The 14,221-nt window shown below is 35.8% G+C and overlaps 1 pseudogene; it reads left to right on the forward strand.

Moving 5' to 3' along the window:
* LOC107955172 (phosphoinositide phospholipase C 2-like) lies at nucleotides 1–8,551 on the forward strand (annotated as a pseudogene).
* Nucleotides 8,552–14,221: the final 5,670 nt, after the last annotated feature.

Raw genomic sequence — 14,221 nt, forward strand, 5'->3', positions numbered from 1 at the left:
GTCGTAAACCATCTTTACTGGAAATGAAACTCATCATTGTCTTCAAGAAGTTGAAACAGCAAGAAACCTGCAGTTAAAAAACTCAACAAAATCTGACAGTCTAGATTTGCTAGTTCCCCTAGTCGTATATTTGGGAATTGTAAGAAAAACCAAATGTCCAAACAAACTTACAGGGTTTGTTTCTGCTTCCAGAGGAGGTTTAGGCTGGCAGTTTCAGAGGCACCAGAGGATATCAAGAAACTGTTCGAACAATACTCCGAGAATGGGATAATGACCATTGATGGACTGCAGAGGTTCTTGGTCGAGGTTCAGAAAGAAGATAAGGCTACCAGAGAGGATGCTCAGAAGATTATTGATAGTGTTAAACATTTTCATAGAAAGGGTGTAAACCTCGAAGCTTTTTTTAAGTACCTCTTTGGTGATATTAATCCTCCTCTTGCTTCTCTTGGGGTAATCATATTTCTCTCTCTCTTTGGATTGCCCTTTGTCCTTTTTAGGTTTATTAATTGGGCTTTGAATGCTTCCGTCCAAATTAGTCGATTTATGTTTTTGTTTGGATGCTGTGAAAATTTTGGGAGCAAAGTGGAACATTTTTATATGTGATTTTGAAGTTAGTTCCCTCTTTGAGTTTTCACCTTTACTAAAAATGGATAATTTTCTTACCCTTATTGTTTCTAGTTGGAAAATTTGGTGTTGGGTTCTATGGGATTTAAACGAAACAAATACCTATTTTCAGCTCAGCAAGCTGTAATGTCTAGTGGCTGGATTAGTAGCTTTGAAGATGGTCTTGTGATGATACCGATCCCTGCGAAAAGTTGGGACCAACTCACTTTCTTGTTTGATTGCTAAAGCAAATTGTTTTAGTTTTCTTCTTTTTGTGCTATCATGTTCATTTGTTTGATTTCAGGTTCACCATGATATGAGTGCTCCTTTGTCTCATTATTTCATATATACTGGTCACAATTCTTACCTTACTGGGAACCAACTCAGTAGTGAGTGCAGTGATGTCCCCATCATAAATGCACTTAAGAGAGGTGTGCGGGTGATAGAATTGGATATATGGCCGAATTCGACGAAAGATGATGTCGATGTTCTTCATGGAGGGTATGTTCTTCAAGTGCAAATAGTTACTTGAATGGATCTATCCTTGATAATTTTACGCAACTTGTCATACTTACATTGCAATATTTTGGTATGTTTCGAAAGAGCAGTCCATGTCTGTCCCCTGCTTCCGAGAGAATAACGAATGTTTCTTTCGTGTAGGACATTGACTACTCCAGTGGAACTCATCAAGTGTTTGAGGTCTATTAAAGAGTATGCTTTTGTAGCCTCAGAATATCCGGTTGTCATAACTCTGGAAGATCACCTTACGCCAAATCTTCAGGCTAAAGTTGCTGAGGTAAGTCTCAGTCCTTTTGATGTGGATTTAATTGTCTGATATTCCGATAATTTACGCTTCTATGACTAACTTCTAGATGGTCACTCAAACATTTGGAGAGATCTTGTTTTCTCCTGGCCCGGAATGTTTCAAAGAGTTCCCCTGTCCGGAATCATTGAAGAGACGCATAATCATATCTACAAAACCGCCAAAGGAATACCTGGAGGCGAAAGAAGTTAAGGATAAAGAGGATGATTCACAAAGGGGTAAGGCCAGTGATGAAGAAGCTTGGGGAAATGAAGTTCCGGACCTTAAAGGCAGTCATGTAGCCAATTACAAGGTGTCTGGTGATACAAATTGCGGTTTACCAGCTGTTTCAATAGAATTTACATTTTCTTCATGATTTCTCTTATGACAGAATGATTTGGATGAAGAAGATGAGGAAGATACAGATGATGGAGATAAGTCGCAGCATTCTCTAGCCCCAAAATATAAACATTTAATCGGCATTCTTGCTCGGAAGCCCAAGGGTGGATTAGATGCATGGCTAAGGGTGGATCCTGATAAAGTGACACGTCTTAGCATGAGTGAGCAAAAATTTGAAAAGGCCGTAGTAAGTCATGGAAAACAAATTGTAAGGTATTTGGCAAAGGATTTAGCAATTTTGATTTATGAGAGATCATCCCGAGGTTATTTGCACAATGAATTCGTATCTGTCTGGATTCATGAGCTTTTACTTCCTCACTACTTGACAAATCATTGAATGGTTTGATCTATTGTATTCGAATTGTTTTTCTTTTTTGTTTTAAGCTTTGTTTCATGTGTTAGTAAGCTAGTATTGATATGGTGTTATACTCTAATTGCCTGAAATGTGCATTATAACTTTTGATTTCATATTCTGATTATACTGCTACAGGTTTACGCGGCGGAATGTTCTTCGGGTGTATCCGAAGAGTACTCGTTTTGACTCGTCGAATTACAACCCACTAATTGGCTGGATGCATGGAGTTCAAATGGTTGCATTTAATATACAGGTTTACACACCACACTCCCTTTTTGTTCCTACTTTTCAGCTTGTTGTACCGATGACAAAAAATTATGAGTGACAAAGATGTATGATACTAGCATAGAGTGTTCTTGTTTGGTTAATGAGCAATTGTTCAAATAAAGTTCCATTTCGTGTTTGATCCGGCAATTAGAACATGAAAAGCTGCTTTGGGGCCTATTTTGTTCTTTGTTCTGTCATGTAAGACATGATAGCCAGATGGATATTAGATGGAAATTGTATGAATGCTTTATTTAGTTGATGTTGTTACTAATTTCCTTTGAAAAATATTGAGATTCTTATCTGTTGGTGAATGATAGGGTCACGGAAGATCCTTATGGTTGATGCATGGAATGTTCAAAGCCAATGGGGATGTGGTTATGTGAAAAAGCCAGATTTTCTATTGAACGCTGAGGAAGTCTTTGATCCGAAAATCAAGTTACCAGTGAAAACAACTTTGAAGGTGAGTGTGCGATCGCTGTCGGATCGATGATTTTGAACATACTCAGTCAATGATTATGATTTCTTGTTCTTGGTTTCAAAAGGTGACTGTGTATATGGGAGAAGGATGGTATTATGATTTCCATCACACCCATTTTGATGCGTATTCGCCACCGGACTTTTACTTGAGGGTAAGTCGATATACTGTAATTCAAGCAAGCTTTATATTTCTTGATTCACCCTACGGAACTCGGTTTAATGTAACAATGGAGATCTTCACTCGGAAAATTTGATCAAGCTTTGTCTCCAGGTGGGGATTGCAGGAGTTCCAGCAGACTTGTTAAGTTTAGTTCCCATGCAAAGGTGGCCATGCACGACATGCAAAGGTGGTCATGCTCGAAGAAATAGCAGCAAGCAGTGGTGCCATGGTGTGCAGCAACTGAAGTTTGAAGCTGCCTATCCACTTGCTGTTTTTTAGTTCCATTTTGATTGTTTTGTAATCTAGTTCATGTTGAACTAAGTAGGTAAATGTTTTGATATTGATTGACTGAAAAATCAGCAATGCAAGTTGTACAAGCTAATCTTGTAAGTTTCAATGCAAATTAGTGGAGTTAGGTAGTTGATTAGGTGATTACTTGTTTGTTTTACTTGTTGACTAAAATATGTAATGGCTTAATGCCTTGTTGGTGTGTTATTGAAAAATATCAGCTCTTTTTTCATTCAATCTTTTTCTCTCTTTTCTGTTATTCACTAGCTAGTTTCATTTTCTGTTTCTGCTTCCGAGTTTGTTTCTTCACCAAGGCTCGAGGCTTGCTATTCAAGCAAGATACAAAACAGCCTGTTATTGTCTCTTTGTTCCAACAATTGGTATCTAGAGCCGTTGTCTTAGTGGACCTGTTGCTTCAAACCAAGGAACCTGATGGCTTTTTCAGGATTTTCGCCAGCAGCCCCACCAGTCTTCAATGGAGAAAGCTTTCATATATGGCTGGTAAAGATGAAGACTTACCTGCAGGCCTTTGATCTGTGGGAAGTTGTTAACACAGATGCTGAGCCAGCACCACTGAGGGCTAATTCCACAGTAGCTCAGATCAGACAACATGCTGATGAGAGGACCAAAAGGCACAAAGCCATGTCCTGCATTCAGAACTGTGTATCAGATGTCATCTTTACCAGAATTATGGCCTGTGAGACTCCAAAACAGGCCTGGGACAAGCTTAAGGAGGAGTTTCAAGGCACTGAGAGAACAAGGCAATAGCAGCTGTTGAATTTGAGAAGGGATTTCGAGAATTTGAAGATGAAGGAAGAAGAAACAGTGAAGCAGTATTCAGATAGAATTATGGCAGTGGTTAACAGTATAAGGCTCCTAGGTGAGCACTTTGATGAGGCAAGAATTGTGGAGAAAGTCCTCTCCACTTTGCCTGAGAAATATGAAGCAAAGATATCCTCCCTAGAGGACTCAAGAGACCTTGCTAGCATTTCTTTGACTGAGTTAATCAACACCTTCTATGCTCAGGAACAAAGGAGAGCTAGCAGAGCTGAAGATCACCAAGAATGTGCATTTCAAGCCAAGGCCAGAGAAGCCTCGAGCACCAATGCTCAAAGAGGCAAAAAGCCTTGGAAAAACAGGCCTAAGCCTGATACTGCAAGGAGTAATGACCAGCCCTGTAGACATTGCAAGAGGCCAGGTCATCCAGAAGACAGATGTTGGTTTAGGCCAGATGCAGTATGCCAACACTACAAGAAGAAGGGCCATGTTGAAAGGGTCTGTAAAAACAGGAGTAAGCCAAGGCAGAATCAATTTCAGCAGTCAAAGGTTGAAGCTCGAGTAGCTGAGGACAGTAGTGACCAAGAAGAACAGGTCTTTGCTGTTTCCTGCTTAGCTGCTGAGAAGAAATACTCAAAAGGCTGGTTGTTGGACAGTGGTTGCACTAACCACATGTCACCAGATGCCTCCTTGTTTAAAACCTTGGACAGAAGTTATAAAACCAAGGTCAAGGTTGGAAATGGTCAGTTTATAAGGGCTGAAGGAAGAGGAGAAGTGCTGATATGTACTCCCACAGGCAACAAGATCATTCCAAATGTGCTGTTGGTGCCAGAGATTGACAGAAACCTTCTCAGCATAGCTCAACTACTAGAGAAAAGTTATTCTGTTGTGTTCAAGGACAAACAATGCTACATTACTGATCCAAGTGGATCAAGCCTAATGACAGTCACAATGACTGATAAATGCTTTGAGGTTCACTGGGCAAATGACTCAAACTCAGCATACACAGCCTCTGTTGATGACTCCAAGCTTTGGCATCAAAGGCTTGGACATGCCAACTTCAGATCAATGGCTCGAATGGCCAAAGAGGGCTTGGCAGAGAACTTCACCAGCTCAGTGGAGCATGATGATGTGTGTGAAGTTTGTCAAATGGGGAAACAGGCAAGACTGCCATTTCCTACAAATTCAGCTTGGAGAGCTACTGAAAGACTGCAGCTGGTGCACTCTGATGTATGTGGTCCGATGAGGACTGAATCACTCAACAAAAACAGGTATTTCATCCTCTTCATTGATGATCTTACAAGGTTTTGCTGGATTTCTTCTTAAAACACAAGTCTGAGGTAACTCAAGTGTTTGTGAAGTTTAAAACTGCTGTAGAGACAGAAACAGGTTGCAAGCTGAAATCGATAAGGACAGACAATGGCACTGAGTACACTTCAGCTCAGTTTCAAGCCATTTGCAATGATGCTGGTATCAAACACCAGCTTACAAATGTCTACACACCTCAGCAGAATGGGGTATCAGAAAGAAAGAACAGAAGCTTGATGGATATGGCCAGGTGCCTGCTGTTTGAGAAGAAACTGCCCAAGACCATGTGGGCTGAGGCAGTAAACACTGCTGTCTACCTTCAAAATAGGCTTCCTACTAAAGCTCTTGCATCCAAAACACCTTTCGAGGCTTGGTCTGGTTTCAAGCCTTCCTTGGCACATCTGAAGGTGTTTGGTTGCCTGTGTTATGCACAAATACCAGCAGCAAAGAGAGACAAGCTCTCTAAAAGGGCTCAACCAGGTGTTCTAGTAGGCTACAGCTCAGTCAAGAAGGGCTACAGGGTTCTGGATCCCTTGACTAACAAAGTCTAGGTGAGCAGAGATGTCATCTTTGATGAAAAAGCCTGCTGGAATTGGGAGAAAAATGAGCCAGAAGTAGTTTCAGAAGACCTAGTGCCTAATCAAGCTGAACTTGAGCAGCTAGGACCTGAAATGGATGTTGATGATGTGCCTGTGAGAGACACAAGGCCCCTAGATGATATTTATGAAAGGGCACAGGTTGCAATAGCAGAACCTAGCAGTTTTGAAGAGGCTGAGGCAGATGAAGGCTGGAAACTAGCTATGGTCAATGAAATCAACATGATTGAGAAGAACCAGACATGGGAGCTAGTTGATAAACCTGCTGAAAAGAAGACCATTGGAGTAAAATGGGTCTATCGAGTAAAACAGAATGCAGATGGCAGTCTGAACAAGCTAAAAGCCAGGCTTGTTGTTAAAGGATTTAGCCAAAGGTATGGTCTGGACTACCTGGAGACATTTGCACCAGTAGCCAGGCTTGACACAGTTAGAATGATAGTTGCCTTGGCTGCTCAACATCAGTGGACCATTCATCAGCTTGATGTTAAGTCTGCATTTTTCAATGGTTTCTTGGAAGAAGAGATCTACATCGAGCAGCCTCAAGGATTTGTGATCACTGGCAAAGAACACATGGTGTACAGACTGAAAAAGGCTTTATATGGCCTGAAACAGGCTCCTCGAGCCTGGTATGCTCGAATTGACTCTTACTTGCTCAGTTTGGAATTTGAGAGAAGTCCCAGTGAACCAACACTGTATGTGAAGAAGAACCAAGATGAAACTCAGCTTATTCTGTCACTCTATGTTGATGATCTATTGGTAACTGGAAGAGATAGAAGAATGCTGGAAGATTTCAAAAGAAAAATGATGGAAATGTTTGAAATGTCTGATTTAGGCAGAATGAACTACTTCCTTGGAATGAAAGTGAAGCAAACAGAAAAGGGAATCTTTCTTAATCAGAGTTCTTTTACTATGAAGATCCTGGATAAGTTCTCTATGAAGAACTGCAAGCCAACAAGCACACCAATGGCTGTTGGAGTGAAGCTTTCGAGGCAAGGGAGTGGTGAACCAATTTGCGAGACTATGTACAAGAGTCTCATTGGTAGTCTGTTGTATTTGACTGCAACAAGACCCGATATCATGTTTGCTGTTAGTGTGCTATCGAGATACATGAATTGCTGCAATGATCAGCACTTTCGAGCAGCTAAAAGAGTGCTAAGATACATCAAAGGCACCATTGATCATGGTGTATTGTTCAAAAGGGCTGAAAACATGAAGCTGATAGGCTATGTTGATAGTGACTGGGCTGGATCGAGTGATGACATGAGGAGCACATCCGGATATGCATTTAGTCTTGGCTTAGGCATGTTTTGCTGGAGTTCTAAGAAACAAAGTCTGGTGGCACAATCAACAGCAGAAGCTGAATATGTTGCTGCTGCATCTGCTGTGAATCAAGCCATATGGCTTAGAAAAATCTTGGCTGATTTAAACCAAAACCAAAATGAGGCAACAGAGATTTATTGTGACAACAAATCTGCTGTTGCAATTGCAAAAAATCCCATTTTTCATGGTAGAACCAAGCACTTCAATATTAAGTTGCATGTTATAAGGGAGATGGAACAAGTTCATGAAATCGAGCTGATTCATTGCAATTCAGAAGTGCAAATTGCTGATATCTTCACAAAGGCACTCAATGTGTCTAAATTTGTTAAATTTAAAAGGGAATTAGGTGTTACTAGCATGGAAACTAAGGAGGAGTGTTAAGTTTAGTTCCCATGCAAAGGTGGCCATGCACGACATGCAAAGGTGGTCATGCTCGAAGAAATAGCAGCAAGCAGTGGTGCCATGGTGTGCAGCAACTGAAGTTTGAAGCTGCCAATCCACTTGTTGTTTTTTAGTTCCATTTTGATTGTTTTGTAATCTAGTTCATGTTGAACTAAGTAGGTAAATGTTTTGATATTGATTGACTGAAAAATCAGCAATGCAAGTTGTACAAGCTAATCTTGTAAGTTTCAATGCAAATTAGTGGAGTTAGGTAGTTGATTAGGTGATTACTTGTTTGTTTTACTTGTTGACTAAAATATGTAATGGCTTAATGCCTTGTTGGTGTGTTAATGAAAAATATCAGCTCTTTTTTCATTCAATCTTTTTCTCTCTTTTCTGTTATTCACTAGCTAGTTTCATTTTCTGTTTCTGCTTCCGAGTTTGTTTCTTCACCAAGGCTCGAGCCTTGCTATTCAAGCAAGATACAAAACAGCCTGTTATTGTCTCTTTGTTCCAACAAGACTCAGTAATGAAAAAAACAAAGATTTTAGAAGATAACTGGTTGCCTTCATGGAATGAGGTGTTTGAGTTCCCTTTAACTGTCCCTGAACTGGCTCTACTTCGGATTGAAGTTCATGAATACGACATGTCTGAAAAGGATGACTTTGGAGGCCAAACATGTCTTCCGATTTCCGAGCTAAGAAGTGGGATCCGAGCAGTGCCCCTTTACAGCCGGAAGGGTGAAAAATACAATTCCGTTAAGCTCCTTATGCGCTTTGAATTCATCTAGTCCCCTTGAAGGAGAGTTGGAGTTTCAGCATTTCTAAAACCAACTTCAAATTGTTTGATAATACTTGCGAGCTTGCGTGCAGACTGCAGAGCAATTATCTATTACATGTTAGCTCTGGCAATAATATATATATCAGCCATGTCAGTAATTTGTAATATATAATTATGTGACAGACAAAGAACCTTACTGTTTATGTAGTAAGCAATAAGTCTGATCTATAACATTTATCTGCTATCATCACTTGTTTTTTTTTTAACTGCTGAATTTGTATAGTTTTCTTATCTCCACTTGGTGCATAATAATAATGATAGGGTGAGGAATCAGTAAAGAATTGCAAACTTTTTAATTGTCATGTTAAAAAGGTTGCATGAACTAAGCCTCGCTTCATGAAAAGTACATTTTATTTTCTTCAGTTTGATGATGAGGATGCTGATATTAATGCTTTGGATACTAAGCTCAAGTCTTGTGGTCCATACTGGTCTCCCAATAATGCCGCACTCGAACATCATAAGAACTTAAATGCCCTGAAAAATTCTTCACATGCAGTTCCTGCAGATTTCATTCCTTTATCTGATATTGAATCATCACCTCATCGTGGTGATGAAAGTTCAATCTCAAACAATTCTGTCATTGAAGAATCTAGGTAGGATGAAGGGAGTTCAACAAATTGGCCAGGGAGCATCGCCATGACGAAAAAGCATGGCTAGCCTTTGCAGAGTTCTAGGACAAGGTTGCAACGACAGAAAGTTGTTCGCTTACGGACTCCTGAAAAGAAGATTAGCATACTTGAGAAGGCAACTAAGCTTAATCCCGATAATGAACAAATCTTGCTTTCTCTAATGAGGGCATATCAGAAAAAGGATAACACTGATGTGTTGATTGGGAGATATTCAGGGAGTTGTGTTGTGGAGAGAATTCTTGCATGTTGCTCAAGGGGAGTTCTCCAGATTTAAAAGTTTTAGATAAGAGAAAAATGTATGCACATGCGATCCAAGCTCTGTCTGCTACCTGCAATAAGCAGTTTGGACAGATTCATCAAACTAGTAAACCCACAGATAGTGCTATGGTCCATCTAGAGCTTGGTCTGGTAGATACATTTCTCTCCCTTTGTAGGCTTGAGTGGCAGACTGGTCACCAGGAATTGGCCACCGCTTTATTTCAAGCTGAAGAGCTCTTTGTCACGTGCAATGCATATTCTCTCCAGCCTAGGAAGTAGTGCGACATACGGTCCATTCAAATGTCATCCATCAAGTTTGCAACAACTGAGAGCAGGGCAAGGGTTTAAAGAAAAAAATACTCATTAAGATCAAAAAGGGTGCGAGGTTCTGATGATGATCAGTCAGTTGCCCTAGTTTGTGCGGCGGCTTACTCGGCTGCTATTATAGATAATGTTTTTACAATGGTTCTCCCAGAAAGAAGAAGCCAAAGTCACCATCTAGAATATCTATTAAACTATTATGTTAGGATGCTTCAAAGACATCGTGAGCAATTTACTTTGTCCAAAGCTTGGGATACATGGATTGCAAATATATCCATCCAGCCCACAGCTCTTTAAAGCTTCAAAGGCATCACTCTTCACTATTAATGCAATTAAACCGTAGTATTTCATGATGAAATAATGTGAGGAAGGCTTTAAATCACTATGAATTATACAGGTAGAACTCCAAAATTGTGAAGAATGATTTGCTGGTCATTTCTCTTTGGAATCACTTCTCACTAACAGTGATATAATAATTTATTGCTCATACATCAAATTTCAGGTTATAAAATTTTAATAACTTTACTATTGCTATCCTATGTAACGTTCCATAAAGAAATGTGTAAATTATGACAATGCAGCGTATGAAAGGGGGATTAAGTTGGTGGCACAACCACATGATGGCATAAATTCAAATACAAATATTTAAAAAAAAAAAAAAACAAAGCTGGAGGCAAAGGCATGGTGGGCGTCCATAGTGGGGTCATCTGGAGCAATTTATAACTGAGGCCGAGCAAGATCCCACAAAACCAACCATTAAAATATATCAAATATCTTTCCATGAGAAACTTCAGCTCACGTTTCTAAGGTGTTTAAAACACTAACATTTTTCTATAAACAAATAAAAATACAACACTATTCCTTTGCTTGCCTTGCCCCGCTTTTTTTTTTCTTTCTTTCTTTTTAACAATTTTATTATAGATTTGGTTTATATATGGTTTTTTAGATAAGGTTTAAAACTTTCCTGACCTATAAATATGAGGATAATACCCATCATCATACCTGACCTTATATTCTCCTGCATCGATAACAATACTTATATAAATCGATAACAATATCATTTTCTCTTTTAATAAAAAGAGAGACAAGCAAATGAGACTACTAGATAGAGGTGTATCTATAAATATTATTACATTATTTAAAACACAAACAATATATTTAATGAATAAAATAAAAGGATAATTATTTGACACATTGAAGTTTCATAATATAGAATATATTCTATTTATTTATATTTTAAATATAATTTAAAGATACATCACAAAATTTCAATGCAATTGTATATATGAACTTTAATTTGGTGCAATTATACACGTAAAATTCTAATTGTGGTTCAAATGCATACTTGAAATATAATTACAATATATAAGCATAAAATGATGTTATATCAATAATTGTGTTAATAATTTACAAGAATTTGATCAAATCAAAATTTCATGTACAAAATTACATAAAATCAAAGTTCATGTATACAATTGCACGTTAAATCATAGCTCATGTATAGTTTTGGGATTTATCCCTTTTACTAATGAACTCACTAATTATCACTCTAGCTTTCTACCGAAAGTATTATGTAAAATAATGCATACAAAGTGTACAACAATGCGTATAGTATAAATAACGCATAATAATTATTTGATCTTTCAACTTTATAAAAATAGTTATTTAATTTTTTGTTGTGATTGACTTTTAAACGAGTATTATTTATTAAATCATTTTAAAATGAATGTTTGGAGTTGATGTAAGCAATTAATTAATCTTTTCAAATTTTAAAAAGTTATTTAAAATTATATATTTTTAATTTTAAAAATTAATCCACATAAAGTTAACAAACAATAATTTTTGTATGGAATCCAAAAAATTCAGTATCCCTATAAAGAATTGCTCTCAAATGAATCAAATTATTGTGTTTAAAAAAGTCAATGAAATTTCATTGTTACTCTTTTCTAAATCTTCATTTTTCTTCAACTAATCTCCCTTGTTGAATAATACTTCACATTATCCAATTACCTTATCACAGCACTTTTGTAGTATGGGCTTAGATAAAAAGTTCATCCTTGTTAAAAAACATATCTGAAATTTTGCCGTCGAAATGTTTGTTAAAAATGGAAAGTAAAAAACTACAACATATATATGAGCACAGCCTTCTTGTAGGTGATGTTTCAAAATCAGTTTCTACATAAAATGGCACACCATAGCCCCTGCACCAACATCTTTTTTTCAAGATATTTAACAACATTATTATTATAAAATTCAATTAAATCTCTCCGCGAAAAGTGCATTTAATTAAGTCTTTTTACCAATAATTTCTATTTTTTACTGTTAAAATGTTAATGTGATCGTTAACATTTGCTGGCATGACAATTCATGTTAGCAATCGTTGTTGATGTGATAGTGTTGCATCAGTATAAATAAAAATTTCAAAAAATAAATATATTTTAAATTAATTCATTATCTAATTTCAATTTGAATTATCAAAAATGGTTGTCTACTTTATATAAAAATTTTAAAGAAAATTCAAAACATACAAATACAAATTATTTACAAATTTAATTCCAAACGGAATCTGAGCAAATGGTGTTCAAGATTAATTTCAATTGGACAATCGTCCATTTGAATAATTTTTCAAAACTATATATATTTAAAAATTATTAAAAAAATATTGAAAATTTAATAATATTTAAATTATCAATTCGTCTAGGTTTTTTTTTATATTTGTCTAGAGAATATATATATATATAAACTAGACAAATATTTCTTAAAGAAAAACTAGATGAATATAAAAAAAAAATTACAAATATAATTAAACTGAATTCACTTAGTTGAGTCGGTTTAATGTAACTTTTGCTCATCTCTAGTTTTGTGAAAATGTTGAATTGTAGGTGTAGTAGTCAAATTCTATATTTGGCATTGTAAAAGAAAAAGAAGAATTATTCAATTTTAAATAATTTTTACAAATCTAGTTTTGTTGAGTTTCATTTAAATAGTAAATAAAAAAAGAAAAAGAAAAATAATTAAAATTTTAATCAGTTTTACCAATATAACTTTTATATTCTTTAACAAATACAAATAATTTTTAATATTTTAAACTTTTAATAATTTTAAAAAATCAAATGAATGAATCTAGGCATATGGTTATTCATATGCAAATGAATTTGGACAAACATATGTCTAGATTTATTTCGGACTTAAATTTTTAAATAATTTTTATTTTTTGAATTTCATTTAACATTTTTATAATTTTTATTAATGTTTTAAAAAATTCTAAATTTTAAAAAATTATTTTTTTATAATTTAAAATTTATATCTAGAATGAGTCTGGACAAATGAGTGTCATGGTTTGAATGACTCTGAACAAGCATTTGTCTAGGTTCATTCTACACTTAAATTTTTAAATAATTTAATATATATATTAATTTTTGTTGACGTGTACTGCCAGGTCAACAACATGATAGCTAACTCAATCTTCGTTAATGGCCATGTCAACGTTTTAATGGTGTAAGATAAAAATTGTTGATCAAAGGACTTAATTGAATGTGACTTAATTGATTGTGTTTTTCGTGGAGAAGTTTAATTGATTTTTTTGCCAGAGTTTAAAGGCTTATCTAACCTCTTAAGTCAATAAAGAACAAAGAAAGGAAAAAGAACAAGAGATAAAAGAACTAAGGGAGAATTATGCATTTTATTCATAAGTAGGATATTTAGAATGCTTTTCGAAGTATCTATTTATAAACATAAGAAATATAAATGATAAAAAAAAATTTCTACTCCTAATGGATGTTACAGTCATAAGGTACATCAAAATTCTTATCCTAATAGACATCCAATTTATAATAATAAATATTTATAACACTCCCCCTAAGATGCTCATTGGTAAATAATATGTTTCGTTAAAACTTTATTAAGATAAAAAAAAACTTGTGGGAAAAAAATATTAGTGAAGGAAAAAGAGTACATATATCTGTAAAACACATAACATGTTGCCTCATTCAAAACTTTACCAAGAATCCCGATGGGACAAGATCTTAGTTAAGGGAAAGAGAGTACAACACATATTTACTCCCCCTCATAACAACATCACATGATATCTAATAATCGACATATTTCAATCTTGAATACTAGCTTTTTAAATGATAACTTGAACAAATTTTCAAAGTGTTTATGTAATCATTCATTCGAAAGTCATGAGTGATGAAGAATTTTGGGGAAATTTATTTTCATCTCTTTAGGAGTTCAAACAATAAGCATAGCAAACGTTGACTATGATCATTCCATAAAAATACATAAGTTCAAATCATTTCAATTAATGTAAATATTTACTCAAACATATCGAACAATTTATCAAGAATTTCTATATGCTTCTAGCATTCTAAATCCTTCAATGATTTTCATATAAACTTCACTATTCAGATTTATTTAAGACCCTCATTCTCTTTCATT

This window comes from Gossypium hirsutum, chromosome D04, assembly GCF_007990345.1.
Source record: "Gossypium hirsutum isolate 1008001.06 chromosome D04, Gossypium_hirsutum_v2.1, whole genome shotgun sequence".
NCBI classification, from domain to species: Eukaryota; Viridiplantae; Streptophyta; class Magnoliopsida; order Malvales; family Malvaceae; genus Gossypium; species Gossypium hirsutum.